The sequence below is a fragment of the Macaca fascicularis genome, chromosome 2, assembly GCF_037993035.2.
Source record: "Macaca fascicularis isolate 582-1 chromosome 2, T2T-MFA8v1.1".
NCBI classification, from domain to species: Eukaryota; Metazoa; Chordata; class Mammalia; order Primates; family Cercopithecidae; genus Macaca; species Macaca fascicularis.
This window is the reverse complement of record NC_088376.1, coordinates 83,849,461-83,864,113: the sequence shown is the minus strand read 5'-3', so window position 1 is coordinate 83,864,113 and position 14,653 is coordinate 83,849,461. Positions and strand designations below refer to the sequence as shown.

General features: G+C 40.4%; 1 protein-coding gene across 4 annotated transcripts in view; it reads right to left on the bottom strand.

Moving 5' to 3' along the window:
* Positions 1-14,653, bottom strand: part of FNDC3B (fibronectin type III domain containing 3B) — a 363,872-nt gene that overhangs the window by 22,933 nt on the left and 326,286 nt on the right. The gene's annotated exons all lie outside the window — the stretch shown is intronic.

The window sequence follows — 14,653 nt, the reverse complement described above, 5'->3', positions numbered from 1 at the left end:
TTGAGAACTATAGTATGCTGTCATCTTTTTAAAAACTATAGTTTAACTGTAAAATTCTGGAAATAATATAACTTCCCATAAGTCACCCAGGATCTTTAGCAGATTCAGTATTTGAATCCTGCTGGTCCAGTGGACACTTTGAGAACCACTACATAAGTGAATCCAACCACAATGCCTTGTTCCTAGACAGACAGGCCAACGGATTCTCCATTTCCAGGGCTTCGTCACAGCATCTGAGGACAATCCACTGTCTTCAGATACTACTGGAAGTCGACCACTAACAAAATCATAAGCCAAAATGTCTGACTCTTTGGCCAATTTGGCCTAGGGGTAAGCAGAATTTATGTATTCATTTAGCAAACATTTCTTGAACATCTGCTGTGTGCTAGGCTCTGTGGATTTGAAAGATGAGTAAGACCTAATCCCTGTGAGTTAGCTGGTCCTGAGTGTGGGCAAGGTTTTCTGAAGCAGAGCAGCAGCTTTTCCATGTGCTGGAGAATAGTCCCTCTGGATGGATGAATGAATGGAAAAATGAAGACATACAGATCTAAAACATTTTTTTTTTCCTTTTCTTTTTTCTTTTTTTTTTTTTTAACAAAGCCTGCCAGAGTCAATGCTTACTTTAAAATATCCACATCTGTATTCATCAGCCTCTGCAATCAAGTTCCTGAGCCCTGGTCATTTCACTTATTTAGTGTTCTGTCTGCTTTGCTGTGTAAGGAAGTGCCTTTTATTAAAGGCTGAACATTTTTAATTTCAGGAAAGCCAGAGTCCAGGCTGAAACCCACAAATACCATGGCAACCTATTTAGCACTCTTGACACATTACTACCCTAATGAAGACATCCTTGCTAATGCTAGAGCCAAACAGCTATTTATTAGCTCAGCCTAACCCAGTCTACAATCTCTAACAGGAGTAATTGCCCTTAATTATATCACAAATTGAAGTCATGGTTTAAGAAGTGAAAGTGTTACATCTTCATTACAAACTTGCCATAAAGGTCAGTTTTTAAAGGAGTTTGGAAGGACTATTAGGAACAGTATGCTTTCCTGCCATGCCACACTCTAAGGAGAGTATTTTTGGAAAATAAGTTCAATGTATATTTGTACCCAGATCCAATTACAATGTAAGCAGCAGCACTCAGTCACAAAGAAATTTACTGAAGCAAATGCAGTACTCTAAGTTTGTAATCTAAATAGAACAGACAACATACGTATCAATTTTCAAGTACATCAAAATCTTCTGTTTCTATTTTGTCCTTTAACTTCTTGTTTTGCTCTTGTACTGGAGCATTTTATTAACTGTTTAAAACTGCATTCCAATCTATGAAAAACATAGTGGAAACAGCTGATAGTAATGAGAAATTTAAAATTTTATTTATGTCTGGAGAGTGTTAATTAGAAATACAAAAATGACCCCATTTGTGTCTAGAAAAAAGTGGGAGTGACCTTGAAGGCTGTGGTGGAGACATGACTGCAGAGGATTTCACCTTTAAAATTCAGTCACCTTATTTTCAGTGAAGGCAGAGTTAGGCAGCTCCAGGAGGCCACCTTACAGCTGCAATTCCCTGTGGAGAGGAAGTTGGGAACTGGCAGCCTGGTGCTCCCAGCAGAAGGGAGATGAGAAGAGAAGGGAAAGGGGTGGTTCTTTCTTCCTTCAGCCTTTTCTAGAATAAGCATGTGTCTAAGCAGTCCTCTAATGTAGCCCACTCTCTACTCTGGCAATAATAAATCATGATCTGCTCGTTGCTCTGATCAAAGCCATCACTGCTTTGACTGGCCTGCCTTCCCCAAAACGGGGCATGGGAAGAAATCATGAGAGGGGCATGGAGAAGAGCTCTTTTATTTTGTTCTCAGAATGTGTATGGAAATAGCCAAAATAGATGGTAACCAATTCCTATGTCATGTAATTTAACCAGATATTGAGCCCTCAGGAGGGAAGGAGACGATAGGCATGACAGAGGCTCTCTCCTGGGTGAAACAAGTATAAGGTGGGAAGGGGAGATATAAGGAATCCTAAGAGCTTTAGCCCAAGGCAGACAAGCATCAAGTGTCAATCAGGTCATCTAGAAACACTGATGTACCCTGTCCTTTTGAGGCCTGTGCCCTAAGATGAACACACAGGCCCAAGGTCAGAGGGGCTGAGTAATGATAATGATGCAAGATGATCATAGCTAATGCCTTCTGAAGATGTTCTCCAATCATCTCACTCTGAATTGTGACCAAGAGCCACAGGGAGACATCAAAGACAGAGGTAGCAAGTAGGCACATTATTAAAAAGCTGACATTTTCCTCACTTTAAAGGTTTCCCTACCCTTTTGTCTTCTTAAGGAAATAAAAAAGGTAATAGAAAGAGAACTGCAAGAATGAAACCATGGCATGAAAGGGATGAGAAAGACTTGGTACCAATTTTTTATATTATGGAAATCATTTATCACAGTCATTTCCAATTTCATGTCATTTTACTCTTTTCAACAAAAAAATTCATTAAATACACAAGCAAATAGATTCTAGTTAAACTTCTTCTATACCCCCTAAAGATCTGGGTACTTGGTAGGCTTTCAGTAAATGCAATTTCTGAGACCAGAATTGACTCTGTAGACTATGAGACACCAGCGAATAGTTTAGCCTTTTCATGCCTCCGTTTTCTCATCTGTACAATCAGCGAAATGATGGAACCAACCTCAGAGATATTGTGAGGTTTAAATGGGTTAATAAAAGAAAAGTACTGGCCGGGCGTGGTGGCTCAGGCCTGTAATTCTAACACTTTGGGAGGCTGAGGCAGGCGGATCACAAGCTCAGGATTTCGAGACCAGCCTGGCCAGCATGTTGAAACCCCATCTCTACTAAAAACACAAAAATTAGCCAGGCGTGATGGTGTGTGCCTGTAGTCCCTGCTACTCACGAGGCTGAGGCAGGAGAATCACTTGAACCCAGGAGGCAGAGGTTGCAGTGAGCCAAGATCGCCACTGTACTCTGGCCTGGGTGACAGAGCAAGACTCTGTCTCAAAATAAAATAAATAAATAAATAAATAAATAAATAAATAAATAAAATCAAAGTGCTTAGGCTAATCCTGATATATAATAACTCAGTATGTGTTAGTTATAATCATCCTAATGCTGTGAAGATAGGATTTTTAGAAAGGACTCCCTGTGTGTTCTGAGAGACCATGTACATGACTGTCCGCTAACACAGAAGTTATTTTTTCCGGGTGGAAAGTCAGTCGCATGGTAAGAGGCAACCCTGCAGAGCAGGCTGCTATGTTGGCCTCAGACATGAGCTGTGGGACTACACCTGTGAGGCTGTTTACTCTCCCTCAGGCGGGTCCTGCCAGTGAAGTACAGGCAGAGACGCTTCCTCAGAACACACTGGTGAGGTCTGAATTTGATAGCTCACATAAAAGCCCCAAGCTCTGACACAGCAGGCCTCAGATAACTGTCGATCCTAAATTTCTTTCTGGTAAACCCTAGCATGAAATGTACATGCTGACAGTAATGTCTGGTTCTCCTTGCTCCTCCAGTATCAGACAATAAAGACCTATCAAAACATAATAAAAAGCACATATGCCGACACAAGAATAATATAATTCCTCTTTCATCCCAATTCTGTAATTATTTCCCATCATTCCAGGAGGCAGAAGAAGAGAGAATCTTCTTTCTTCAGGGCCAATGATTTATGGCCGTTTGCATGGTGCTCTTTCTAGGAAGCTCTGCAGGTTAACACCCCTGTGGCTAGAACCACTCAGGGAGAGATTACAAATATTCATCAAATATTTGTTTTACGAAGACTAAGTTAATTTTTTTCTTGCTCCTGTATCTTTTTTAAAAGACCAACTTAATTTCAACATTCATTAATAAGTAAGCCAGAGGCCTTTTGTGATAGAATTAAACATACCAAGCATCCCAAGACACAATGATTGAAGACCACACATTTTAAATGCAGATAAGGATTCCGAAGAGCAAGGCTTTGCCATGAAGAGGAGAATGGCATCTGTCCAGATTTCCTAGTCCTCTCTCTTCCCCTTATATTTAGAATGACCAGGGTCAGTGCTTAGATTCCACCTGCTTATGCACCACAGGCCCTGGGACATCACACCATGGCCAGAAGGCAACAGGAGGGTCCTGCTGTCTTGAAGGCGCTGATCACTACTATTAATACTTCAGTGTGTATTGCTCTGACCCTGGGGAAGGGAGGAGATCCCTGGAATAGGAAGAAATCAACTGGAAACAGGAGGACCTAAAGCAACAGGAAATGGTGAAAAACTCTCACTAAGCCCTCAATACCTTTGTTTCTGACAGCAAGTGGGGCTCAGGAAACAGGGATGCACTTCACGAGGAGTCACACCTGCTTAACCCTGGGCTGCTCCCCTGCTCTAGGCTGCTGAGAAAAACTGGACCATCCTTCACCCGCTCTGTAACTCCGACACTGTGGGTGGAGGAGGTGGAGCACAGGGACTTGGACCCAGGAAGACCTGTGCTCTAACCAGCTCTGTGCTTTACTGCCACATCATTCACCCCTGCTAAGTGTCAATTCCTCCCATTTGTAAAATGGGCATAGCATCTACCTCGTAGATTGTTTTAAGAGTCAATGCAATATTTATGTGGCTAAAACCTTAGCACTGAGCCCAGGACACAGTAAGAGCCTGGCATATGGCATTATTCAACGGCCCCAAACTCTGCACCACGAAGGCCACAGGTCACCTTTTGGGGATCTGAATTGTACCCTGAGGACCTCTGGCTCCCAGTTCCTGCTATACAGGCCTCTCCCAGGTTACTGGGGTCATTCACAGCTTTTGACCCAGCAGGAACATGTCAATCTAAATTTGTGATGTTCTGTTGCAGCCTATGCCAGACATTTAGCTCTCCCCAACATAAATCACTCATCTAATTTGGTGGCCAAGGAATACAAATAAAATGTTCACTTTGTTATTTTCATGACATGAGCACTCTTGCTGACAAAAGCAACAAGGAATAATGTACATATAGTGGTTCCTGGAACATACTACATGCTCAATAAAGTCACTGAGTCATTTTAGTATGAGTTCAGGCTGAGGCATATGTAGCTACAGGCACCCCTTATGGTACCACAGGAGCCCCAGCCCACCCTGGCAATACCTCTGAGGGATCTTCTACTCTACCTCCATCCCCTGCTGCCTGTGCCTATGAAGCTGCAGAGGCATCAGTCCCATGACCCAGGCTCCTGTGAGGACCAAGAAGAGGACAAGCACAGTAACACCTGTGGGGCTCAACTGTGCAGGGGGTTCGGATATAACAAAGTGGGTGATAATAGAAGTTCTGCAGTAAGCTGGCCTGGGTCTGAGTTCAGGTTCAACAGTCTGGTAATGGTGCGTTCTATAATCAGGTAAGTTGTTTCCTCCTCTGTAAAGTTGGTACGATAAGAGTAACTACCCTGTAGCATTATTGAGAGAATTAAAAGGGATGATGAAGGAAAACCCATTAGACAATGCCTAGCACTTATTAAATGTTCCATAAATACCACGGTTTTTAATACTATGTAAATATTATTGTTTCTAACACAAATATTATTAACAAAGCACCAATGCTCACGAGTTTGTTTTACAAGGTTGGAAAAGCTGAAGGAGTCCTCAGAATGGCATCCCTCTCACTTTCATTCCATGAGGTTTTCTTGAGTTGGAGAGAAGAGTTGGGCATGTGACCAACATCAGCCTGTCCTGGCAAGTCCAGGCTAAGAACTGTTGCTGAAAACACCAAGATGGGGCAATGTGCCCAATCTAGGCACTGCCCATAGCGTCGGGCATTTTTACTTAGAGAGAAGAAAGATGGGGAGAAATGCTATCCTACACTAAGAATATTTACTTGGAAAGGGGAAATAAACTGGTTAGAAGGTTGGGTGGGTCATTAAAAGTTTACAGTCTAAATGAATTCTTGATGGCTCTGCCCATAACTTGTTTCAGCTTGGACTGTAATACCTTCTTGAAACAAGACACTTAGATGGCAATAAGCACACATGAGTTTTAATGTTGGTGATTTACCAATGATTAAAAAAACATTCTGCAGTCGGCCCTCCATATCCCTAGGTTCCATATCTGTGGATCAACCAACTGCAGATAGAAAATAATGGGGGAAAAATGATGTTTGCATCTATACTGAACATGTTCTGCCTTTTTTGTTCTTGTTATTCCCTAAACAATACAGTATAACAATTATTTACATAGCAATGTCATTAATTAGGTATCGTAAGTAAACTAGAGATGATTTAATGTATATGGGAGCATGTGCGTAGGTTATATGCAAATACTATGCCATTTTATATAAGGGACTGGAGCTTCCACGGATTTGTGGGGGGGGCGGGGTGGGAGGGTGTTGCCCTGAAACCAATCACCCATAGATACTGAGGAAACCACTATATGTGATACCATAATGGTGGAAACACATCATCATACATTTGTCCAAATTCATACAGTGAACAACACCAAGAGTAAACCATAATGTAAATTATGGAATTTGGGTAATAATGACGTGCCAATGTCTGTTCATCAGCTGTAACAAATGTACAAACATCCCACTGTGGTGGACGATGCTGATAATAGAAAAGGCTGTGCATGTGTCAGGGTAGGTGGGATAAGGGATATCTTTGTCCCTTCAGCTTAATTTTGCTGTGAACCTAAAACTGCTCAAAAAAAAAAAAAGACATTTAAAAATGAAAAACAAAGTTTTATGTGTCTGTGAATACCGAATGACTTTGCTTATTTTATTCTGCTTGCCAGTGAGAGTACTCCATGGCGGGACAGAGCAAGGTTTCAAGAGCAAAAAGATATACACAGATCTTAGCCAGAATGCAGAGACTATTACCGTCACTGTAAACTTGAACGAGTCACATAACTCTCTGCAGCTCAACTGCCAGAAAACAGCTGTCTTGTTCGGTTGGCAGGAACTTTTATGAGATCGAAGTAAATTCTATGACTCCTTATTGAATATGCACTAGAAAGGCAAACAACAGATTCTGGGCATTTTCCAGAAATTCCAGGGGAAGGCTATACTTTTAATTTCAATATTTTAGGCTTTAACATTGTGAAAGTTGACTTCTTGCACTCAAGTGCAACTGAAGGAAGAAGTTCCATCATGTTAAATCTTTAAATGTTCCTTTATTTTAAATCACTATAGGGGGATATATAATATACATGAAGAATTTAGATTTAGAATGTTTCCTTAGAACAGTTTCCTTTTGAAAAAAACATCCAAGAATGCTCTAATTGGCCTATAACTTAAATTCATGGTGGAAAATAAGAGATAATGCTAACGTTTCCACGTTTACTACCTTGTTATCTTATAATCCCTAGGCCAACTACAGGCTCACAGCAACCCATTAACATTAACTTCTCAAAATGCTCTAACCTGCTGACCTAAAATAACCTGTAGTCCACTAAAGGCTGCAAATGGTACCTTTCAAAACATGTTTCACAATATCAAAACTCAACAGCTCAGCAATATTCATTAAAAATGACATGTCTTTTTTTTTTTCTTAATTTCCCTGGGCTCCATGGATTGTGTGTATGTGTATGAATGAGAGAGAGAGGAAGAGATAGAGAATTCCGTATGTTACTCAGGTGGCATTTGGGAACGAATGGTGCTCAAAATAGAAATGGATAGTATTCGCCCTCACTCTGCCAAGAACATGGAGTCTGACCATGTCTATGGAGAAGCAGATGGCATCATGTGGGGAACCTGAGGCAGGGAAGGTGCAATACCTAAACTGATTTTGATGTTGGCAAGAGTCCCCTTTTACCAACTGAGCATGAACGTGCCAACAGCTATTGAGAAAAGAGGTTAATTTCCTAACCCTCTGTCCCTGGCTGTATATGGACCTTTTTTGGCTGGTGAGTGATCAGGCTGTAATACTGTTTCATTAATGAGTGGAATATTTTTATGCTCCTTTTCTAAGAGATAAAATTTCACTAATACCTACTGATGGTGGAAATTCTTTACAAAGAATAAAGGAATAAAACAAAAATCTTTTTTTTTGTATACTTTAGGCATTAATATATTAAAATGGAGATTTATTTATATTTGAAAAAAGGATGACTAGAATTTCTAAAGACCACCTGAAAAGTTTGCATTCTCCCACTCTCCTACTCTGCTTTCAAGTGTATGCAGTGAAATCTTCAAGGATGCTATTCCCAGAGTTTTCTAAATTTCTACTTGCCTACTAATGTTTTAGTGACCTTGTCTCAACCTGAAAAAAAATGCTATCTAATTCCATTCTGTTATTTTTGTTTTTAGTAAATGAGAGGTAAAACTGCAATCTGACTTCTATTTCCGGTCCAGTTAAGATCTCAAATAGTTCATTTGCCACCTCTCACCTCTGTCTGTGCCTGGACATTTTAGCCTAAGATTGACTAAGCTACTCTGTTTCAAAGGCTAAACTGTTTTTCTAAGAGATAAAACTTCTAAGAGATAAAATGCTCCTTTTCTAATAAATAAAAAATGTCCTTTTTTTTTTTTTAGATGGAGTCTTGCTCTGTCGCCCAGGCTGGAGTGCAGTGGCGCGATCTCGGCTCACTGCAACCTCTGCCTCCCAGGTTCAGGCAATTCTCCTGCCTCAGGCTCCCAAGTAGCTGGGATTATAGGCATCTGCCACCATGCCTGGCTAATTTTTGTATTTTTAGTAGAGATGGGGTTTCACCATGTTGGCCAGGCTGGTCTTGAACTCCTAACCTCAGGTGACCCATCTGCCTCGGCCTCCCAAAGTGTTGGGATTACAGGCATGAGCTACCACATCCAGCCAAAAACGTTTCTAAATCTTTTTTTCTCCATCAGTTAAGGACTGAAGACAGCTATCATTATTTGCATTTTGTAGGAGGGGAAATTAAGGCAAAAAGAAGTGAAGGGATATGCCTCTAGTCACCTAGAAATCCAGCAACAGATCTGGGATTTTAAGAGATTTGACACCCATGTCGAGAATCATGATAGCCTTCTGATGGATGTAATATGAAAATGTCATTTATCAAATAAAGATGATCATATGGATCATCACTAGTCAGAGAAGCACTGGAAACAAATCCTGAGGGTTTCTTAAAGGTCCAGCCCTGAGCTGGCTGCCTCACATCTATTTCATTTAATTCAGCAACATGGTCTGAGAAATATAAGCAGGAGTTTGTTCTATAATAGGCATACACTGAGAAAGCTCACACCTTCTCAGTGCCCATATACTCCAGACTTTTTTTTTGTTTGTTTTTTAAAGAGTCTGGGTCTCACTCTGTTGCCCGAGCTGGAGTGTAATGGTGCGATCACAGCTCACTGCAACCTCAAACTCCTGAGTTCAAGGGATCCTCCCACTTCAGCCTCCGGAGTAGCTGGGACCCAGTGTGTGCCTCCATGCCTGGCTAATTTTTTAAAAATTGTTTTAGAGAAAGGGTCTCACTATGCTGCTCAGGTTCCCGGCCACTTTTATTACTTGCCTAGTGTGTATTCTTTTAGGGTTTCTATATCAGATTCTTTCTGTCCCTCTCTAATAGCCAACAGGCAGGCTCCCTGTAAACATGACAAAGCCTCTCCAATTTTGCTGGCCAAAAGGAAAAGTGTCCTGGGCACAATGGCTGAGTTAATGGAGAGCAAGTGGTAATTATCTGCTCTATTAGATCCCTCTTCCTCCAGCCCAATTTCATGGAGCCTTGGTTTAAAAAACACTGGCTGTCTGACTAAACCTCAACAACAGATTAACCATAAATGCATTCCTGGAATTTACGTTCTTCCTGCCTCAGTGCTGTATACAATTATCGGGGAACATAGACCCACAAGGGTCAGGACAGGGAGCAGCATCAACTCCAATTCTGTTAGGGCAGCATAACATTTCATTTAACACAGATAAACGCATCTTCAAAGTCATCGGCACAGTGCTACAATCTTAAAACGCACAAGCTGATCCTGTTATTCTAGTGCCTGTATGAGGTTAATGCAGCTTTATGGAAATGTTTACTTTGGAGATATATTTTTCTTGTATAACACGGGAACCAAAGACATTCATATCTTCTGTGCTGGATCTGTTAAGAATAATAGACTTAATCACTCTAAGGCCAAACTAATTTAATTTTTGTTTTGCTGTCTGCTGTCTCTTTTACTGTCTGCTTATTGTTTAATGTTAATTTATCTCCCTCAGCAAGATAAGCTCTCATAGATAGTCCACATACCTCATAAGGCCCAGCACATAGTAGCAATTCAAGAAAAAAAAAAAAAATCGATGATTGAATGATCATAATCTTATCAATGAAATGAACTTAGTTCCATAAATATGAAGCACTGCTTTAAGGCTGCTTCCTGCATAAATATGGACTGGGAATCTTCAGTATCATAAGCCAGAATAAATGGGAAACAAGTGTCCTATCCCCGGGGGTAGAATCCTTTCAACATAGCAAGTCCAGGTGATCTAGATGAATTCTAGGTTGATTTGCCTTGAGCCAAGGGTTTGGGCAAGATGCTCTTTGGGATCTCCTTTATTTACATGAAACATGCCCAAACTTAACGGGAAAGAAAGCACCAGGTCTGAAAATAACCAAATAAAGACAGTTACCTGGAGAAAGACTCAGGGTACCTTTCTGTACTTTGGAGGTTTTGTCTGTAATTTCATCCTATCCCAAGTCTTCATCACTAGTCTCCATCCCAAAGCTCCCCAGACATCAGGTTACAAGATTAGCATCCTTTTAAGACTCACTCAACCTATCATCTTTTCTAAGAAGTGTTCATTTGATTTTAAGCCTACCTTAGATGCCATTCTTCAATTTTCCCTCTAATGCCCTGTGCACGTGTCAATCTTTAGGCCTTCCACATCATAATTTGCTTTAAAGCATCTGTGTCCTACCATCACCCACCAGACTGTGAGCTCCTTAAGGGATCTATCTTAGTCATCTTTGTCCATCTAATACTTAAGCAGTGCCTCTATTTGATGTATAAAAATCCAATAATTGTAAGTTGAAATCAAATCAACTTATCAATGTATTTTTTTTCGCCTAACTGGCAGAAGGCTTTTGTACAAACCCTACTTTCTTTTTTTTTTTTTTTTTTTTTTTTGAGACGGAGTCTCGCTGTGTCTCCCAGGCTGGAGTGCAGTGGCGTGATCTCGGCTCACTGCAAGGTCCGCCTCCCGGATTCACGCCATTCTCCCACCTCAGCCTCCCAGTAGCTGGGACTACAGGTGCCCGCCACCACGCCCGGCTAGTTTTTTGTATTTTTAGTAGAGACGGGGTTTCACCATGTTAGCCAGGATGGTCTCGATCTCCTGACCTCGTGATCCACCCGCCTCGGCCTCCCAAAGTGCTGGGATTACAGGCTTGAGCCACCGCGCCCGGCCACAAACCCTACTTTCTAGAAAATATTTCCCTTTTTATTCAAGAACTAAATAATGTAGGCAGAGCTCTCAACACTTAGCGCTCTGTAGGCATGCAATAAATAGAAGTTTCCTGGGAGGGAGGCTGTAAAAACAACAACAATAACAAAATAACAATGATAAAAATATAACTATCCTTTAGAAGGTTAAAAACATTTTTGGCTGAACATTGCATTTGTAAATCTCTTGGTCACTTCAAATTTTCTGAGTGAGAGGCATAGAAATAAACATCATAAATCAGTGCATCATAGTTGCAGAACCTGAGGGGTTTTGGGACATTAAGTAGTTACTCTTAAGGGAAGTTAGTATTTTTCTTATTTTCTTACTTATGAATAGCAGAGGCTAAAAATATAAAGGAAAAGAGGCAACACGTCCCAATCATTTACAAGGGACTTAACTCACAAATACTCTACAAAGATTTGTTGCTTTAAGGTGAAAAGGTGAAAGGATATCAGAGATCGTCTTCTAGTTTAACCCCTTTATTTAATGAATTAGGAAGTTTAGCAATAGTTGCTAAAATTGACTCAATTCTTTAACATGATAATTATGAAGCACAGATATATTAATTTTCATTTTTCTTCTGTTACAAAATATACTTAAGAAGAACACTTAAACAGCTGGTTAGGACTCCCACACAACTCAGACATCAGCAGCTTTCTTTTCAAAGGCCCACAATGCCTGTTTATAAAGTGTTCATGGTAACACTTTCAGGCTGCTTCCCTCATAAATATGGACTAGGACTCTTCAGTATCGTAAGCCCGAATAGATGGGAAACAAATGTCCCATTCCGGGGGGAAAAATCCTTTCAACATAGAAAGTCCAGGTGATCTAGATGAATTTTAGGTTGAGTTGTCTTAAGCCAAGGGTTCGCACAAGATGCTCTTTGGGATCCCTTTTATTTACAAGAAATATGCTCAAACTTAAGAGGAAAAAAATCTCTTTGAGAGCCCGCAGGTAAAAAAGTGAAGTAGAATAACAATGAAGCCTATCTATGGTTCTCGCCTTGGCCACAAGCTGGATATATCATTATTCTGGCCACGTGCATAAGACGAACTTACTGGTGGTTAATGAAATTAACACATATGCTAAAGAATATGTGCTTTACAACTAGAAGCTCCTCTAGCAACAAGCTCAATGAAAAAGACAGCTACCCCTTGGGAGGAAGACACTGTTCTTTTCAACTGCAGAAGCCAGGTCCTAAAGAACCTTGAGGAGACTAGATTGACAAAGGCTATGCTAATAATAAGCATTATGATGTATCCAACTCAAATTGTTTCTCCTTGATATCCGTGTGCCAAGATTCAAAGTTAAAGGCTTGAATTCAAAAGGCCACTCACTACAAGAGTTCAGTTTCAAGACACTGACGAAGGTCATCTTCAAACTAAAATTAGGCTGTTTTCATTCTATTAAATCTCAGGAAAATTATTCACAAATAGAATGAGAATTTATTATGCTCGATATTCCCATCACTTTAATAACTTTCTGAGAGCATTGACAAATTTAATTTAAAAAGATAAATTTGGACTCTAGCTCCTATAATTAAGAAAAATACTGTTCCTAATGTGAAGTTTTCTTAAATTGCCATTTAAATTTAGGCAAGTCATTTATTTGATTAGGCAAGCCTTGGGCTTTTTGAGGGGGGAAGAAACAACATGTATTGATTACTAGATTCTGCACTATTTTTTGTCTGGCATATTTAAATGCCTCATGCCAGCAACCTCATTTGGAAAAGTGCTTGGGGAGCTTTTGTTCTGTGCCCAGGAGCCACCGTGTCATGGAAAACCTTGGATCAGATTACATGTTTGTATGGTTTTCCCTATGAGGCACTAGTGGGTTGCTGCCCCACACAGGGCAGGATTGCAACAAGAGGGGGTGCCCTTCTTGGGGCAGAGTCTTCACTTCCCATATTTCTAAGACAGCAGTGGAGGCAGGGCACGGGGAACTGGAAGGCATTGGCCTTTATCCCTATTCGGCTAGCTACCAGTTTCAACAACTTTGCTGTGCTTCCCTTTTTTCTAAAACAGCACAACTAGAAGCTATTTTCTAAGGATTTACCACCAATGGAAGACACAGGCCTGGGAAAAATGAAAAGACACTTAAAAATTTCCCCCAATGCTAGTTTTATACATGTATTGTGATTTCTGTTAGTTCACAATTCCTGTTCTTGCCAGCCCTCTCCCATTGAGTAGTCCCTAGCCAGTAAAATAATAAGCCCATGAAAACACATCCGAAGGCACATATAGCACAGTAAGATGAATGATCTTGTGTATCAATGAATATGAATTTAATCTTTCATGAACCTATCAAAGGAAGCCTTAACTTCTCTGTGTTCTCTTCACTAGAACTAATTTCCAAGAAGATAATCCCTTTTTATTCTGTCATTAAAATTACCAGGTTTGCCAGGTCCTCCAAAGTCAAGCTCAAATGTCACATCTTTCAAGAAACCTTTCCTGATCTTTTAAACCAGATGGTCTCTACCTCCTTCAAACTCCCAAAGCACTTTTTTCCTCTGACACTAACGTTCTACGGCCATTTTTAAAATTGATTATTATGCTCCTAGAGGTAGGGTCCTATGTGATTTTTAATCTTGGTTTCCACTGAAGGCCCACAGGGCTCCACTGTACTGAAATCCATCAGAGCACCTGACTGAAGAGTAGGGGGTGGAGACTGGGACAGGGCTTTCTGTGTAATTAGAACGGGTTCCATATGTGTAGAACAGAATAGTATAATGCATAAAAGGAAATGACAGAAATGCTTCTATACTGACACTGGTTTTGTGTGTCAGTAGGTAAGCAGGGAAGTAGCAGCATTTTGGTTGTCTTGGTTTTATGGTGCTCTCCCATCCCCTTTACCTGATTCTCTGATTAGGACTTTTGGTAACAGAACATTCTGTCACCATTAACTTTTGCTTGACATCAGATTATTTCTAAATACAGTTTGGCTGACTGTCTTCTGATCGGCCATTTTCAGAGAAAATGAAGTTAGGTTAAACAAATACTATGTGAAAGGCTACATTTGATTTGAACAGCCAAGAGGGTTTCCTGGGTACAGAGTCTTATGAAGAATCTCCTATTTGCTCTGGTTAATTTGATACTGCATTGCCCATAGTTACAGAGTACAATCCCCATCTGTACATCACCCACAGCTATTTCACATTGGTAAACATGTTTGTCCTGATGGTTACTGAATATTTAAAGAGGTAACATCTCTTCCTGGGTCTTATTTCCCTCTGCACTCATGACTAATATAATGCTATTACATAGTGTGAACTTGAATTTGACAATTTCTTTAG